The 17,467-nt window shown below is 35.1% G+C and overlaps 1 protein-coding gene and 1 pseudogene across 3 annotated transcripts in view; both read left to right on the plus strand.

The window, feature by feature from the left end:
- The window catches only part of Hs2st1 (heparan sulfate 2-O-sulfotransferase 1), a 217,405-nt gene that overhangs the window by 127,285 nt on the left and 72,653 nt on the right, over window positions 1-17,467 (plus strand). The window lies entirely within an intron of this gene.
- Window positions 1-17,467, plus strand: part of LOC147827634 (mitochondrial fission factor pseudogene) — a 61,840-nt pseudogene that overhangs the window by 27,587 nt on the left and 16,786 nt on the right. Inside the window, exon 1 of the transcript XR_015451962.1 lies at window positions 1-17,467. This exon is cut by the window's left edge and continues 27,587 nt beyond it; it is cut by the window's right edge and continues 16,786 nt beyond it. The product of XR_015451962.1 is annotated as a mitochondrial fission factor pseudogene (transcript).

The raw sequence follows: 17,467 nt of genomic DNA on the forward strand, positions 1-17,467 counted from the left end.
CTTGTTTCCTACTCTGGTAGATACAATGCTGAAGTCAATGAGAGAAAACCACACTTCTCATCAGTGTTTTACTGCAAGTCACAAAGTAGCACTATTTACTGGGTTTCATACAAATTTTAGGTGCCTTTCTCAGTTGTTTCTGTAGCCCCTTTTTAGGTCAAATGCCACAGACTGGGTGGCTTTCACAACAAATTTTATATTCTCACAGTTCTGGAGACCAGAAGTCAAAAATAAGGAATGGGAAGAGGTGATTTCTTCTGAGACTTTGTTTGTAGGTGGTCTGCTTCCTCTATTTTCACAAGGTCTCTAGTCAGGCGTTGACAGTTATTATTTTCCTTCAAGTGGTGATAGCACAGATGCATCAACTCTGGCTATATGTTTCAATCAGAAATGTTATTGTCACTTATTTTATTCCAAATTTGAAAGTGATGTCCTGCTGTTTTTTAATGTATTTACTTATTAGCAGTACTAAGGATTGTACACAGGGCCTTAATACTGAGCTATATCCCCTGTCTGTTTTAAAATTTTGAGACAGAGTCTTACTATCCTGTGTGGCTCAGGCGAGGCTCAAACTTACCATTCTCGTGCCTTGGGCTCCAGAGTGCTGGGATTACGGATTTGCACCACCATGTCCTGCTTTCCACGTGGTGTGCAAGACCACAGACCAGAAGGTGACACAGTTTGGTGCTTTGAGGTAATTTGTGCATAAGGACCAGGTATACTATTTTGGCACAAGATTCTCAAAATTCTTTTGAGATATTAGGAACATTAGAATAAAGTCTGTATGTCTATTTTAACTTTTGATTTTTAAAACATAATAGGCCGATTTTATTAACTGAAAAAATTATACTTTCATTTTTTAAAAATAGTCTTTATATTAAAAATGATAATTAAAATGCAAACTGATCCTTAGAAAGATCCTGATCCTTTCTGTATCTATCATATTAATAAGATTTTAGAAGTTACCAACACTGTTCAGTTATGAGAAAACAAACATAGTATAGTCAGTTCTGCCATAATTCACCATGTGTTATAGCTACACATTCTAGTTATCTTAAAAATAAATGACTGCTTATGTGAAATGATGTGCTTAGAAGAATATTCATTGCAGTAGTCATTTGTAATAAAAAGATTGTGATATAAATACCAGTAGATCAATAATTTAAAAGTTCATACAAGCTACGAAATTTATACTACTGTTAAGGATAGCCACTTGGATGAGTAATATCTTTCAAGATATGTTAAAGAAGTATTAGAACATATGTGTAACATGCTATCACTGGCATAAGAAGTACAATTTACAGTCAGCCTTTCGTATCCATGGCTCCACATCTATATACTCAAGCAACCACAAATCAAGATATTCAGAGAAAAGTTGCTTCTCTACTGAACATATATGGATATTTTTCTTGTTATTCTCTAAACAGTACAGTATAACAACTATAAATTTGCATTGTCTTAGGTATCATAAGTAATCTAGAGCTGATTTAAAGTATGTGAGAGAACGTACATGAGTTATATGCAAATACCCTGACATTTTCTGTAAAGATATGACCATCCAGATTTTGATACCCATGAAAATCCATGGGCACTGAGGTATACCTGTACATGCATACAGCTCTGAACAGAATGAAAAGGTGAGACACATTCTAGTACACTATATTGATAGTGCTGGATTTTTACTTCTGGGCAGAACTGTGTCTTAATTTTCTTTCCTCAGCAGGTAGCAATGTACTAGCTCATCTTGGGGACACAGTAAGATTGTATTGAATGGCATGAATTAATGTATCTCTCAACATTCTTATCTGTAAGAAAATTTTATATATGAAATTCCAAATTTTATACTCGAAATTCTAAATTAAAATTGAGGTTGATTTTGTCATAAGTATTTGTTACTTTTTATTCTTTTTCTTTTAAACAGTGAGACTTCTTGTTATGCTTAGTTCATTATTCTGTCTAGTGGATTTTAATTTAAGTGTATCTTTGAGTCATGCCACTATAACATATGCATAATAAATACCAGAGGAAAGTGGAGAAAGAGGTAATAGGATGAAGAGCAACAATGTTAAGTTTTTAATAGTTGAAGGGTTATCATTAGGAGGCATTAAGTTTTCTATTTCTCCAAAGGACAAAAATAGACCTAATGAATATAGAAATTGTAAAGAGACAGGTTTTAGCTTAAAATAAGTCATGCTAATAGTGATTACAATTGAAAGAGCAGTGCCACAAAGATTTTTGGTAACAGTTGTACCTATCGGTTTAATGAAAGGAGGAAACTTGGTGAAATGCAGAGATTAGTAGTCTTTTTTTAGATCAAGCAGATCTAGGTTTGAGAGGTCTGCCACTTAGGAACTATTGTAAATTTAGGCTTTTAAATTCCTCTACCTGTGAAACAGGAATAATTAAATGTATCTCATAGAAGTGCTGTGAGAATTAAAAAAAAAAGGTACCTGACACATTATATAATAATGGGCCCTCAGTAAATCATGATTATTGCTGTTAAGATAGGAATACTTTTTTGGATGAAAGGTTATACAATTTGGTTTCCAGTATATGTTCTAAAGTTGATTTTTTTTATGTATTTAAGCAAGATGTACTTTCATATATGACTGTTGTTTAAATTATGCCATAACTAAAACATCATTTTAAATTGTGGGAAATTATTTAGTAAATACCCCTCCAGTGTACTAATCAAGCTGAATGTATATTTTAGAATCAAAAATGTATTTTGCAATAGAGTTCATTATTTAAGGTTAAATAGCTGCAGATACAGTAGAGATGGCCAGGGTTAAGTCAGTAAACAGAAATTTGCTATGTATTTCAACTAGGGAATGTGGTATTGGGAATTGGTAGCGTTAGATGTTGGACAGTTGGATGAACAAAATGAGAGCGCTGAGGGAACAGAGAGATAACTGCTGAAAGGAGCTACCCTTGCCGGAACTGGGGAAACAGTGAGGAGCAGGGGCTGCAGAAGTGTGGCTCAGTGACTTGAGGAGATGCTGCTGTTTCGGCTGCTCTTCTCTCTAAAGAATTCCAGAAACAAACACACACTGCCTCAAGCAGGGCATTGTTGCTAGTGTGACATTGATGGGAAGCACTCAGGCCACGTTTGTTGTGCTCTGTAGTCTCCTTAGAGCGTCCTTGTCTGGCAGAATGAGAAATTTAGTTTGCAGATACTCATCTCCCAGGCCACAGATCAGAGTATGTGGCAGAGTGGATTTGGAATTAAGACGTAATAGTGAGAAATGGAAGAGACCTCTGGGTAGAATATCTCTATTGTCATATTTTTAATACCTAATTTATATATTCATGTAGGAAGCTTGTATTTTTGAAACGCTTTTCTCTCTGGAAGGGACTTAGCAATACATATAGTTTCCGTCAGTAATTTAAGATGTGTTCTCTTCAGAAAGGGATGCTTGAATTCATTAAGAATTTCACATACTTTACTTTTCTATTACCAAAGCACACTCTTAAAAGTTTTTTGTAAAGCTTCATGGATGTCTAGGAAACATTTTCCATTTTTATTATATGTGATTATTCCCGGGATTATAATTTACGGAGTGTAACATGAATACAAAACTCATGACTTCGTTTTTGCAATCATCAGTTTATAATTTGGCTAAAATTACTAGTGTGGTTTTTAGTTTCTTGAAGTTACAGCTGGATGGACTTAAAGAGATAAGTCTCTATCTCTGATTTAAAAGATTTTGTTTAAAGAAAAAGGGGGCACATGTTCTTATCTTCCTACAAAAGTGAGCCAGTAGATTACAACTGCATGTTTTATTAAGAATAGTTTGGTACTTTTGAAAGAAGTAATTTTTTTCAAATAGTGGTTTTTATTCGTAGCAAATCTGCTGATAGAACTAAGACAGACCCACCGCTCTGTTATGACTGTATGTGTCCATTAATTTCTGTTGGTTACATGGTTCCCAGTGAAGCAATTGTTGTTTATTGAGTCTTGTTTTCACTGAAGTATGTTCTAGAGTCCTTATTAAAATACTTGAAGTGGTTGGAAAAACATACACATGACTTACTTTGTGTAAAATATGTTCAGTTCATACTTTTAAAACAACTTTGTTTTGGAGTATAGGCCTTAGGTGAATTATGTCGTAGCAGCACTGTAGCAATTTATAAAAGTTAAGTAAATATTAAGTAATCTTTAAAATAGTTTAAGAGGTAGGGTTTATATTATTAAAACAAATACTCTAAGCATTTCACAAAACTGTTCAAAATTTATAGTTTGATTCTAGTTTTTGCTACATAAGAAATATCAAAAATTCAGGAGAAATATTAACAAAACTTTCATAGTAGAAGTTCCTTTTGATATATTCATATGAAGTTTAAATTGTATGTCTTAATTTCAATGACATTTTCACGGGTGAAGTGTTGGGGATATTTTGCAGTTTTAGATTTGTAAAGCCTCCAGGTGAGGGTGAATGGCAACATGAAAGTAGTATCTTCAGATAATATCTTAAAGGAAAAAAGAAAATACAAAAGTATAAAAAAGGTATAATCAGGGCTGGGGATTTAGCTCAGTGGTTCCGGCACCTGCCTCACAATATCAGGGTCTCAAGTTCGATCCCTGGTACCCCAAAAAAGGTATAATTATCAGAAAAATATTGAGCTGCTTCCACACCCTCTAATTGGTGTCCATTTACTTTTATCAATTGTTTAATTAAACTATTGTGATTTTATGCTTATTTTTCTTCATTGCCCTGAAGACTCGTAAGATAAGCACAGTGATTAAGGAATTTTACCATTGATAGGTAGTAGGGAAACATATAGAAGACATACTTGGAAATCATAGGAAAGAGGCATGATTTTAGAAATCTGAATGAGAGCTCCTAGCATTTAGAGCTCAAGTAATTCTCAGCTAGAGGCATGTTCTAGAGATAAATTAAAACAGATGATACATGGTTTGTTTTACATAACAGTCTTGTACTGGGAAAATGAAAATTAAAGATACTTTATAATACATAGTGAACTATAGAAGTGAAGTTTGATAAGTGGTGGGGATGAGCAATTATAGATCTCCAGCTGAGAAGAGGAGCAAAAAAGATATTCTGATAATCATAAGATTCAGAATAGAACAAAGCTTTTAAATGTTTTTTTTAAAATGTTTTGAAAATTCTGCCTAAGATTGAATCTAGACATCTTGTGCCATTAACTGTTACCTTAGTCTCCTGTCCCTCAGGTCTAGTAAGAGTCCTTTGAAGGGCCGAACCGCACTCTTAAGCTAATAAAGAGTAACTGTAAGTAAACCATACAGTTACTTCTACTATGTGGTGGGTTTTCATATCAGGAGAAATCCATATTGAAACTCCCATCTGAGGTCTGTTTGAGTTATGATTTCTAAACAGGCTACCACAGAAGTTTGAAGCATCACAAAAAACTCTGAAAAATGAAAGAGAAGCCTCCTTTGCTTCGAGTACCCTTTAAAGCACAATATTTCCACTATTTTTACTTAATTGGTTTATTACTATATTGGTTTATTTGCAAAAGATTTTACTTGGTGAAGAAAATAATTCCACTATCTTTAAAACATTATTGGATAACTGTTGAAGAGCATTCCCATAGATAGCATCATTTTTCTTTTTATGGTAGATATAGATAGTTGGGGAAACTTTATTTTTCTAAAGCACTTTTCTTCACTATTTTTCCATATGAAATTGATGGTATTTACCATGCTGTGAAGAAACTGTGGAAAATTAGAAAGTGCATTAAAACCTCTCATTTTGGATAGCTGTCATATACTGGATACATATGTTTATACACATTCTTAAACACTTGATTTTTAGAGTATAGCAACACAGTCTTAAAGGAATAGCTGAAGAGAAGGTACTATATTTGAGTGGCACAGACTATTACTGAGAATTTCTGTTCCTTCCCCAGAGCTAAAGGTAATATTGGTCCATCATTTTCAGGCAGGATGGTTGAAAGGATTATATATGGAAAGGCTAGTATAGAACATCAAAGCTGATACTTCTGAGGTTTACTGCCACCATTCTTTTATTATTTTTGTACAGAAAATGTTTCCTCTCTATAAAGTATAGTTTGTATTTTTTGTTTTGTTTTTCACAGCTATTGAAATATGATCCTATTGTATACAAAAGTTACAAAACAAAATTGACCTTAATGTTTTATTTCTAGTAGACATAACTGGATGTCTTTAGAGACAAGGGAGAAATCTTCCCAAGTGTTACTTTAGATTGGATTTATAGTAGTTCCCCCAACCATGGTTTCAGTTACCTATAGTCAACTTTGGTCCAAATACTAAATGGAAAATTTCAGAAATAAATTATTGTTGTAAATCTTTTATTGTGGCTAATTTATAAAGTAAACTTTATCATAGATATGTATTTAAAGGAAAAAACAAGAACTTATATAGGGTAACATACTACTGGTATCTGTGGTTTTAGGCATTTTCAGAAGGTCAGAATATAGCTCATACAAATAAAGGGGCACTACTGTATTTATGTTCAGGGCAGTATCACCAGATCGCATGAGTTGGTAGCTGCACATAGGGTGGAGACCAAACACAGGCTGTTTCTTGAGCTTGCTGAATGACTGTCACTATTGTTTGCCTTCTTTTTCATGGCCCTCCAAAGGGGAAGGTACCTGTACTGGCTTCTAAGATGTTACCAGTCATCTGAGTGCTCTTGCTTAGTTTGTATAGAAGTCACAAATTGGTAAATTGTAGCTCTTATGGTGTTAGTCTTGGGCTTTGAATGTCAGTGCCTATTAGTTCTTTTAGTATTAATGGCCCTCTTTGCAGCATGGGACCAGCACCTACTGGTAGGCCTTTGGAACTCTTCAAGCTACCAGAGATGGTGGCTGTTGGCTATTCTTCGTTCTTTGTTGTTCTTTGCTACTAGCCCACCTTTAGTGTTAGCAGTCCTGGATGATGGTAGCTTTGGGCATTAGTGCTACCAACTCAAGTTTCTCATTGCTTTTAGTGCAGTGGCCTGTGATGTTATCAGTTGCATATGCTCTTTTCAAGATAGAAATCATGAATAGGCAAGAATATGTCACCTGGAAGAGGCTTTATTAGGACTTTTGCTGCAGCATGAGGGGTAATGGTGTACTGACTAAGGGTATGAGGAGATTGCTTATGAAGGAAAAGAGGCATGCTCCTGCATGCACAATGTCAGACTTGCTATTTGACTGTGGGTAGGAGAGGAGCCCCTTGTGTACCTGAACAAGGGGTGCAAAGAGGCAGAATTCTACAGAAAAGCTACAGGGCAGAGCTATGTGGAATAAGTCTGTGATTGAAGCTTCCTAGAGCTAAAGCAGTTATCTTCCAGGGCAGCCATGGAGTGGGTGATGCAGGCTGGCTGGCTGCAAGGTCTTTGGAGCAGCTGCAGAACAAAAAATACCTTTGGGGAAGCAGCAGACCCTTCTCTCCTGTCTCAGTGATTATTTTTGTTAGTGTTTTGTTTTGATAAAGGATGATGATGGAGAAAAATTCATCAAAACAAATTTTGACTCTAAAATGATAAATTATCCAAGAAGTTCTTTTTTTTTTTGTACCGGGGATCGAACTCGGGTCCTCAGTTTGCGAGGCAGGCGCCAGAACCACTGAGCTAAATTCCCGGCCCAATCCAAGAAGTTCTTGACTCAGATTGTCTACTGAGATTATTGTATAACTTCATTGAAGTCTGGTACAACATTATAGATGACACTGTGCTCCCCTCCCCACCCTCTTCTAGTACTGGGATTGAGCCCAGGGAATGCTGAGACACAGTGCTGAGTCCCTAGTCCTTTTAAAAATTATCTTTTATTTTTGACATAGGATCTTGCTCAGTTGCTAGGCTGGTCTTCAACTTGGAATCCTCCTGTCTTGACCTCCAGAGTAGTTGGGATTATTGCCTTGAACCACCATGCTTGACTGTGCTGCTTTACATCTCAATTCATATCTGTCCTTAGGAGCCTCTGCTTTAATCTTTAGGTTCCATGTATAGAGAGTAAATTATGAGCATGGGCTACTTTAAAGTTGTTTGTTTGTTTGGTACCGGGGATTGAACTCAGGACCTTGCACTTGTGAGGCAGGCAGCAGAACCACTGAAAATCTCTGCCTGTAAAGTTGTTTGTTATTTGGGGTGTTTTATTACTTCTTGTAAGCCATGCTGCAGTTTTGCTACACTAGTCTTAAAGGGTATTTTCCTTTTGTCACTGCTGTGCTAACATTTATCTCCTTATTTTCTGTCTCATCAAATCTTTTTTTTTTTTTTTTTAATTTTAATTTTAATTTTTTGGTATGAGGGAAATCCCTGGCCCCTGTCTAATCAAATCATAAGATAGCTTTCTATACCTTTTATAATACCCCATTCTTTTTATTCCCTGCAATTTTCTATTATGCTTCAAGGACAATCAGTTCTAAAAAGACAGGTCTTTTCTTGATTTCATTAACATACCATATCCATTACCACCGCAGAGCTTTCACAAATGTTATTCCTCTCCAGGAATGCCCAGTAGATGCACTGAGTTGTGTCCCCCCAAATTCATATGTAGAAACCCTATTCCCTGTTAGGATGGTGTTTGGGAATATCGCGTCTTTGGAAGATGCTTAGGTTTAGATGATGTTATGAGGGTGTGGTCCTCATAATAGGGTTAGAACCTTACAGAAAGGAGATACTAGTAGAGCACTGTTTCCACATATGAGGATGCAGTGAGAAGGTAGCCATCTGTGAGCCAAGAAAGGAGCCCTTATCAGCAACCAAAATAGATGGCTTCTTTATCTTGGATTTTTCAACCTTTAAAACTGAGAGAGGGGTGCCTTGCCTGGGTTGCCCACTGCAGGCGCTCGGCCAACGAACGGCCTCTGAGAGTGCCCCGGGAGCCGGCAGGCGGTGGCCCTCTGCAGGACTCTGTAGAGGGCCCGGGGGACACCAGTGGCTCCAAGTCCAGCCCATGCACAGTGAAGCAAGTTAAGGATTTAATATGAAGCACAGAAACAATGCCAACAGCAAGCGGTACTTGGTACACATTTGGTTAGTGTGGCAGCGTTTCCTTCTCCCACTGCTGCTGAGATGGCAGAAATTAGTTGAATTCAGTATGAAATGGAATACACCGAAGGTATTAGTCAGTGAATGAGGGTCCCGGAAAAATTAAAAGTAGCACCATCAAATGCTGACCTGGAACAAGGATTCCACGAAGGAGTTCCAAATGCCAGTGTGATAATGCAAGTTCCAGAGAGGATTATTGTAGCAGGAAATACTGAAGACATTTCATTTTCAAGACCAGCAGATCTTGACCTTATTCAGTCTACTCCTTTAAAGCCTCTGGCACTAAAAACACCACCTCGTGTACTTACACTAAGTGAAAGACCAGTAGATTTTCTGGACTTAGAAAGACCTCCTCCAACCCCTCAAAATGATGAAATCCGTGCAGTTGGCAGGCTAAAAAGAGAGCGCGCTCTGTGAGTGAAAATGCTGTTCGCCAAAATGGACAGCTGGTCAGAAATGATTCTATACCTGTGTTGCGTGGTGGGTCTGTTGCCGCCACTTCTAATCCTCATCATGACAACATCAGGTATGGCATTTCAAATATAGATCCAACAGTTGAAGGAGCGGCAGATGACATGAATGTTGTAGATGCAGCTTCATTAAGACGACAGATAATTAAACTAAATAGACGTCTACAACTTCTAGAAGAGGAGAACAGAGAACGTGCTAAAAGAGAAATGGTCATGTATTCAATTACTGTTGCATTCTGGCTGCTTAATAGCTGGCTCTGGTTTCGCCGCTAGAGCTAACCTCAGCACTCAAGTATATTGTCTCACCTGCTGGAAATATAAAGGATTTACAGACTCTTTGTTTTTGTCTTTGCACTGTATGCTGTTTTATAGCTCATGCCCTAAACAATGTACTTCATCCAGAAAGTAGGGAAAAGGACCTATATTTGTAGAAGTAAAGGTATTTTCTGTCCCTCAGCTGTATTCCCTTTAAGCTAGTTCTACAGTAACACCTTACGTAAAATTCTTTTGCATGTTTTGTAAATAGGCTCTACTTTGTTGTTGTTTTTAAAGAAATTGATTTTTCACCTCATCAGTCTGCACAACTCATTCTCTGAAAGGGACAGAGAATGCATCAAGAATGGATTTAGAAAGGTATCTGTAAAAGAAAAAGTGTTTCGTGCTGTTTGTCAACATTATTAAGCAGTTTTGTTAATAGACATTTTTGCACTACCTTTCAACATTAACATTTTTGAAGTTAAGGTCTGGTACCAGATTTAAGAAAATCAAACCACCTAATATTTCATGATCACCTGTACAAATTAAATTAATTCCTAACAGTTCATCAGTTTATCTAAAAAAAAAAAAACCAGAAATGCCTGATGTTTAAGCCATCCTATCTTTTTTGTTGTTGTTTTGCTTTTTGTTTGTTTTTTTGCAGCAACCTGACTAATAAAACCTGTTTTGTTTGCTTTCCGCTGTCATAAAATTTTTCAAAACTCAGCTTAAATCCTATCTCCTATATAAAGCAATCCCAGATCTTATGTCTCGTTCTTCAAAAATGTGCAGCTTTTATTATCTGAGCCACACAGTTGAGTGTAGTACTTGGTTATATCTTACCTTATATTCTTTAGTGGTTTCCTGTATCCTGCTGAATTTTGCCATTTTAAAATATTGTCATGGGTAGTTCTGGAAAGAATATATAGGAAAGGTAATTTTTTCTGGATATGTAATGGCTGATTTTTTCTGGAACTTGACAACTCTTTTTAACTCTATTGAGTGATAGTTTCTCATCTATATAGTGGTGGAAGTAGCTTTTATAATCTCTAAAATTTCATGCAACTAGAGATTTTATTGTTTGGTTTCTTAAAAATCTTAGTTTTCTCTAGAGCTGTTTTAAACCATATTATGAACGTTTATGTCCACTGACTGATTTGAGTTAATAAAACAAGGCCAAGGCCATGGATTAGTCCTCAATATGGACCATTTTATTTCCCATTCTGAAGTAATGAATTTCATCCTTAACTCCTATACATAGATACCATTAGTCATAAAGAAAACCAGGCAGGGGAATCCCTTTAATAATACTGGACAAAACCATCTTAAAACTCATGCATTACCGCTAAGCCAAACATGTATTTCAGATCAGATCATGAACTTAGTGGTCTGAGAGCTCTCTACAAGATAATGTTGTTTGCCTTTTTGTGATAAAATTTAAAAATATGTAAGTGCATGTTGTCAGTTACCTAACATGAACTTGCCCACAAGGTTAGTGCCTGTGTTTATTCTGAGAGTAATGTGAAATTTTACTTTTACAGTGGCATTTTTAACATACTTTTACAATGATATGGTATTCAGTTTGCATAAAAGTTTAGTGTATTGGGAGAATTCTAAGTCATAATATAGTTTACAGGGTAGGCTTCCTGACTTCAAAAGAAGCTGCGTTATAGATTTAAATACCACATTTATATTCCAGCAGGAAATTTTCTCAGTAAAATATAAGACTGTAACATTAATTTTGCTTAAATTATGATGGTGTTATGTAGGTTTATATTCCAGCAGGAAATTTTCTCAGTAAAATATAAGACTAACATTAATTTTGCTTTAAATTATGATGGTGTTATGTTTGATGGTGTTAAATACTTTAGTATTGTATAAGAAGCCTTAATACTTTGTTTTGTCTTCTTTATATGCTTAAGAAACAAAATAGTGAGTGAACCCTGGAGGTTTGCAAAAAATTATTTATCTCTAAAAAGAGGGCTTCATGCTACTCAGTTTGAGAAATGTTGAGGATTTAGCCCTAATGTAAGCCACCATTATCTTATACATAATCTGTCACAGCTCCTACCAATTTTTTCCCTTTTTCTTGTGTAGTCATTTACCATACAACATTCAGACAGTCCTTTAAAACACAAATTGGATCATACTGGAACTCTGTAATTTTCTGAAAGAATATTTTGCTTTAAGATATTTACTCTAATTTATTTTAGAAGGTCTTGTTTTATTTGTTTTGTAGATTCCTGTTACCTCAGCAGTTACTTCATAAAAGTACATGTTAAAATATTAGTATATCAAATCTAGCAGTATTTTAAAAGAATAAATCAGGAACAAATACCACTTAGCCCTGGAATGCAAGGATGGTTTAGTAGTAGGAATCCTGGTTAATGTAATTCAGTACATTAAAAGACTGAAGAAAATATTTTGTGAATCATAAATCTTGTGTAGGTACTTTTGCCACACAGCTACAGTGCTTTAATGGTTAAATAGAAATAATCTTTTGACAGTGTCATATAAGTTCCTCTCTTGTTCTGTCTTTCTGCCTCTTTCTCTGTGGTTTAGAATTGCAATAAATGATTTGTTATTAATGTACTATTATTTTTAATATTTGTTATGATTTTAATTGTAAATGTGTTTGTATCTTTTAACAAGATCATCCACCCAGTGTGCTGTCAGTAGTAGCACTGAAAAATATACTCCCAGAAATTAGTAACATCAGGAAAGAAGGTATAATTTATATGGTAAAATGCCATAAAGACCAAACTATTATGCACTTAATTTCAGAAAGAGAAAACTTTAGAAAATATTAGTGATAAGGCTGAGAAAACAAAAGCAATAGTAAGCCAAAAATGTTACAAATGATTATAGATTTATGTGTTTCCACACCAGGTCACCTGTATGCCACTTACTAAATTTCTTCTTCCTATGAGAAAATTAGTATTCATCATTGAGTTTTGACTTAGTATGATTTACAGGAATAAATCTTCATTAAAGTGAGATATTCTTTTATATATTGGGGAGAGGGGTAAATAAATACAAAGGAGAGGCACCTAATTCAGCTGAGGCAATATAGGAAGGTGATTAGGAAAAAAGACTAGAGATTTACCGAGATAAAGAATCTTAAGCTCCAGAAGGTGAAGAAACACATTGTGAACATACGCAAACTGGTAAAGACAAAGTTTAAATGAAATGGTCTTATAAGTAGAACTAAATTAGATTTCTGTAATATGTGCACTACTTTTTGGATTCATGCCCATAAACGTATTTCAGTAAAAATAAAAGCAAATTAGTGTATCGTTTTCTTTTCAAACAGAAAAGAAGCAAAGCACTCCAGCAGCTTGTCCATGTTTTTTTCATTTCTTAGGACCTGTAGAAAGAATTACAAAGCCCTAGGCCTTTTTTAAACCAACACATCCTGGTTAACTGTGTTACTGTTAGCATTAAATTAGGAAAGCATTGCAGAATCTTTACCGGTTGGGAAAAACAATGCTTTTCCACTTGATTTTTAAATACTGGTTAACTTGCTAATATAGTAATTCTCCCTAATCGACAGGTTTTGCTTTTCGAGATTTCTGTTATCTGCAGTCAGTCATAATCCGAAAATGTTAAATAGAAAATTTCAGAAATAAGTTTTAAATTGGGTGCTCCTCTGTGTTGAATTATGAGACCTCACACTGTCATATCCTATCCCTCTCAGATATGAATTATTCCTTCACATCATATATGCTACCTACCTATTAGTAAATAGCAGGTATCTCAGATATCAGGTCTGCAGTAAGAATAAATGTTCTATCTGTGAAACTCTGAAGAAGAAAAGTAACCTTAGGTGAGCAGTACAATGGAAAGCAAATAGAATTCTTTTTATTATCCGGGTCCATAAACTGAGAATAAGTTGTTTGGTACTCTAAGCCTCAGTATTCTTACTTGCAAAATGGGATAGGACTAGGTCAGTGGAAATACTTATGCCCAAGTCCTACCCTAGACCACTTAACTGGAGGTGGAGTCCAGAAGTTCATATTTTATACAGCTTTCCATATGGTAGCCATGAGGAGCCAGGGCTGAGAACCACTGAAAGACATGACTAGTACACAGAACATGTGGGTTTTTGTACCAGAATGTAAGTCAACTAAGGAACTAGTGTGCTGTCTCTTTGACTGACTTTTCACCCATACTGGATGAAGTCTAAGAATTCCATTGGATGCTTAAAATGGAGAATTTTTGGTAGAAGGGAATAGGAAATTTTTATTGAAGTGCAAAATTGTGTTACATAGCAACTATGTTATTAAGATTCTATGCTGTGTGTTTAAGATGCCTCCATAGCAGCTCCATAGTAAGACTCTGAAATTCTTTTTTCTCTGATTCTTCAGTTTAAATTTTTTGTTTAACATGGTGCATTTTTTAGCTTTCATAATGTTTTGATTTATGTTAGATGAATTTATAATTCCTTGTACTGAATGTATAGTACCACAGTGAGTGTATTAGACACTTTCCCATTGCTGGGACAAAATTTACTCAACATCAGAAATATAAAGAAAGAGAGACTTACGGTTTCAGAAGTTTCAGTCCATGTTTCACTGAATCAAATGCAGAAATGACATGGCAGAAGGGCATAGTGGAGGAAAGCTGATCACCCCATTGTAGCCAGGAAGCAAAAGAGAAGATAGAAGCCAGGGATAAGAATATCCTCTTTCAGGTCACCCTGTTAGTTGAGAAACTTCTACAGTACCAGTAAGTATATATATTAAGCTTTTTCTTTTAAAGGGTTGTTAAATTGAGTCTAAAAATAAAGGGCCCATAATCTTCATAAAATTAAAGCCAAATACTGCATACGTACTGCAGTAGGCTGAATAATGGTCTCCCTCATACATTCGCATCCTAATTCCCAGAACCTATGAATAGGTTACTTTACTTTGCAAAAGGGACTTCACAGTTGCAATTAAATTAATAATCTTCAGATAAGATTATCTTGGATTATCTGGGTGTCTCAATGTAATCCCAAAATATTTCCATATCAAGACATCCTTGTTCCTTTTTAAAACAGTGTAGTGCTTGATGGTCTGAATGTATCATAATATTTCTTTTGCTGCTATTACAGTGATTAAAATTAATGGCTCATAAGATCATAAATTTATCAGTGGTATAGTTTTTAAGGTCAGAAATTCTAAAATAAGATGCCTGGGGATTTATCTCAGTGGCACCATGCCTGCCTCACAAGTGCAAGGTCCTGAGTACCAAAAAAAGGGGGAAAAAAAAGATGCCAGAAGCATTGTGCTCCTTCTGGAGGCTCTAGATAAAATCTATTTTGTAGACATCTACGCCAGATTCTAGGGGCTACCAGCATCCCTTGGCTGGTGGCCTCTTCAGTCTTTAGGCAACACAGCATCTTGAAATCCCTATCACTGCTGCTTCTGTCATCACATCTTTTTACTGACTTACCTGACAATATGTTTAAATTTTTAAAATAAAGGCAAGCTGAAGAAAAATATTTATTATCCTAATATTTGTGTTAAAAACAAGGTCGTCTTTCAGCTTATACATACAGTTATCTCTGAAAGGGTAACTAATAAAAGTGATTATGTATTATGAGTGATGTGCATTGGACACCTGGACCCAGGGAAAGACAGAAACTTTGTTACATACCCTTTAAAAGATACTTCATCAGAGCTGGAAGTATAGCTTAGTAGTTTAGCATGCATGAGGCATTGAATTCAATCTCCTGCACCTCAAATGAAAAAACAAAATAAGCAAAAAGCAATCATTACAGACTACAGCACAGTGCTATTTTGAAAGTGGCTGTACATGTAGATCAAATTTTTATGAGACCAAATAAACTCATTTAAAGTGGCTGATAATTTTAACTGAATTGATAAACAACTAAATGTTTTTATTCTAAATTCATTTTCAAGCTAAAGACAGTAATTAAAATTATTTTCTTCCTGTCCTAAAGAATCAGCTGATGGAGATTTGTTGTTTAGTATATTCTAATGGCCGAAAGTGAGAAGTGACTGAATGTTTTATTGTTACAGTCCTATCTTATATTCTGCATGCTTCTTCCATGCCCTGCTATGATTGTGGTCCTTTGGAACTGAAATGACAGCATATTGTTGAAAAAAAGGGAATATATGTGTTTTTATATGTGCTAAAAATGCTTCTAAAATATAACTTGACTAAATACATCAAGCCTTTTTTCTACATATTAGTTATAAAATGTGCATATAAATACAGAGTCTGCCAAAAAAATATTTACACACTTCAGCAGTTCGCTATACTAATAAATGTCTGGAAGCTAATGGCCACCACTTTGAGTATCTCTTGTAATTGTAGAGGCTAAAAGTAGCTTATATTAATCTCGTGATGTCTCGGTGCATTTAGATTAAAATATTTATACAAGCTTTTCTTTTCCTGATGTATACAATTTTTGTGGACTATATATTTTATATTGTAGTTCAGAGGCTGTTTTGTACCATACTTGTATTTTGTGAAAATAAAATTTTTGCCGGGCATGGTGTTGCACACCTGTAATCCCAGCATTCAGGAGGCTGAGGTAGGAGGATTGTCATGACCTTGAGACCAACCAGGGGTACGTAGGAAGACCCTGTCCCAAAAAACCAAAATAAAAAAGAAAATAAATTTTCTTTATATTTTCAAAGTAATGTTTATTTCAAAAAATTTGGGAAATACTAAAAAGTGCCCTTGTATATTAAATCTCAGAGTAATTTAAAGTGCTATAAAATTTATATAGAACCATTGAAATGTTGGTCTCAGAACAAATCTTTGGTTTAAAAAAAAAAATCTATATTCAGTTCAACAGGCCATAACACTGGGCAGGAGAAAACACCTGTGGTATTGAATACTAGCACTACTTAGTCATATAATTTCTAAGTGTAGCATTATTTTTATATGAAAACAGCCAGTACCCACATTTTTTAGTTACAGGTCTACCTGATCTTAGTATCCTAGATGATACCATTCTTGTTATCTTTATTGTTCTTATTTTACTTATTTCCCAAATAGGAACACAGAAACTAGACAACAGTTAAGAAATGGCATTGTTTACTTCTGTCCTAACACATAAATGTGGGTATTTTTTAAACTCCTTGGTTAAAAGCCTCCCTGTATATACATAATTGCTTCTACTGTTCTTTGAGGAGAAGTGGGTTTTTAACTGCCACAGGTCGTTACTGTGTTGGCAACAATTTTCTGATTGGTTGTCTTAGTTTTCCTGAGAAGCTGCTCTTGTAGATCTTAATAAGTGGAGGTAATCAGTGAGAATAAAGGTGGAAATGTTATTTCAGATCTCTTTTCTAAATAGTTATTTATTGGCTGTTGCATCTTAATCAGGAATCCAATTTTTAGCTCTTTTACATCTTCATTATTTTTAATTCCTATTTATCAGTTTAAGAAGAGTAAGAAGTGAATGACTCTCTTCAAACCTCATCATAAGTAGACATCACAATCAGTATGCATGTATTTGGTAATTTTAAAAACCCTGTGCCAGACGCAGCTATTTAAAATAATAGAGTTTTCAAATAATATGGGACAACTAGCCTGTTTGTAAAATTAAGGTGGAAAAGACACATAAATATATTTGTATGCTATTCATTGACATTTAACAAAATATTTGTATATATTTGTTTTTATTTGGATGATATGATTATATATTATTTCCCCTTCTTTCTGGTGTTGATAAGCCATCCTTTTCAGGAACATACTGCTTTATAGTAGGAAAAAGATAAA

Source organism: Heterocephalus glaber, unplaced genomic scaffold (genome assembly GCF_053883595.1).
Source record: "Heterocephalus glaber isolate CG9 unplaced genomic scaffold, H.glaber_assembly_v1.0 deba00001442, whole genome shotgun sequence".
Lineage (NCBI taxonomy): Eukaryota > Metazoa > Chordata > Mammalia > Rodentia > Bathyergidae > Heterocephalus > Heterocephalus glaber.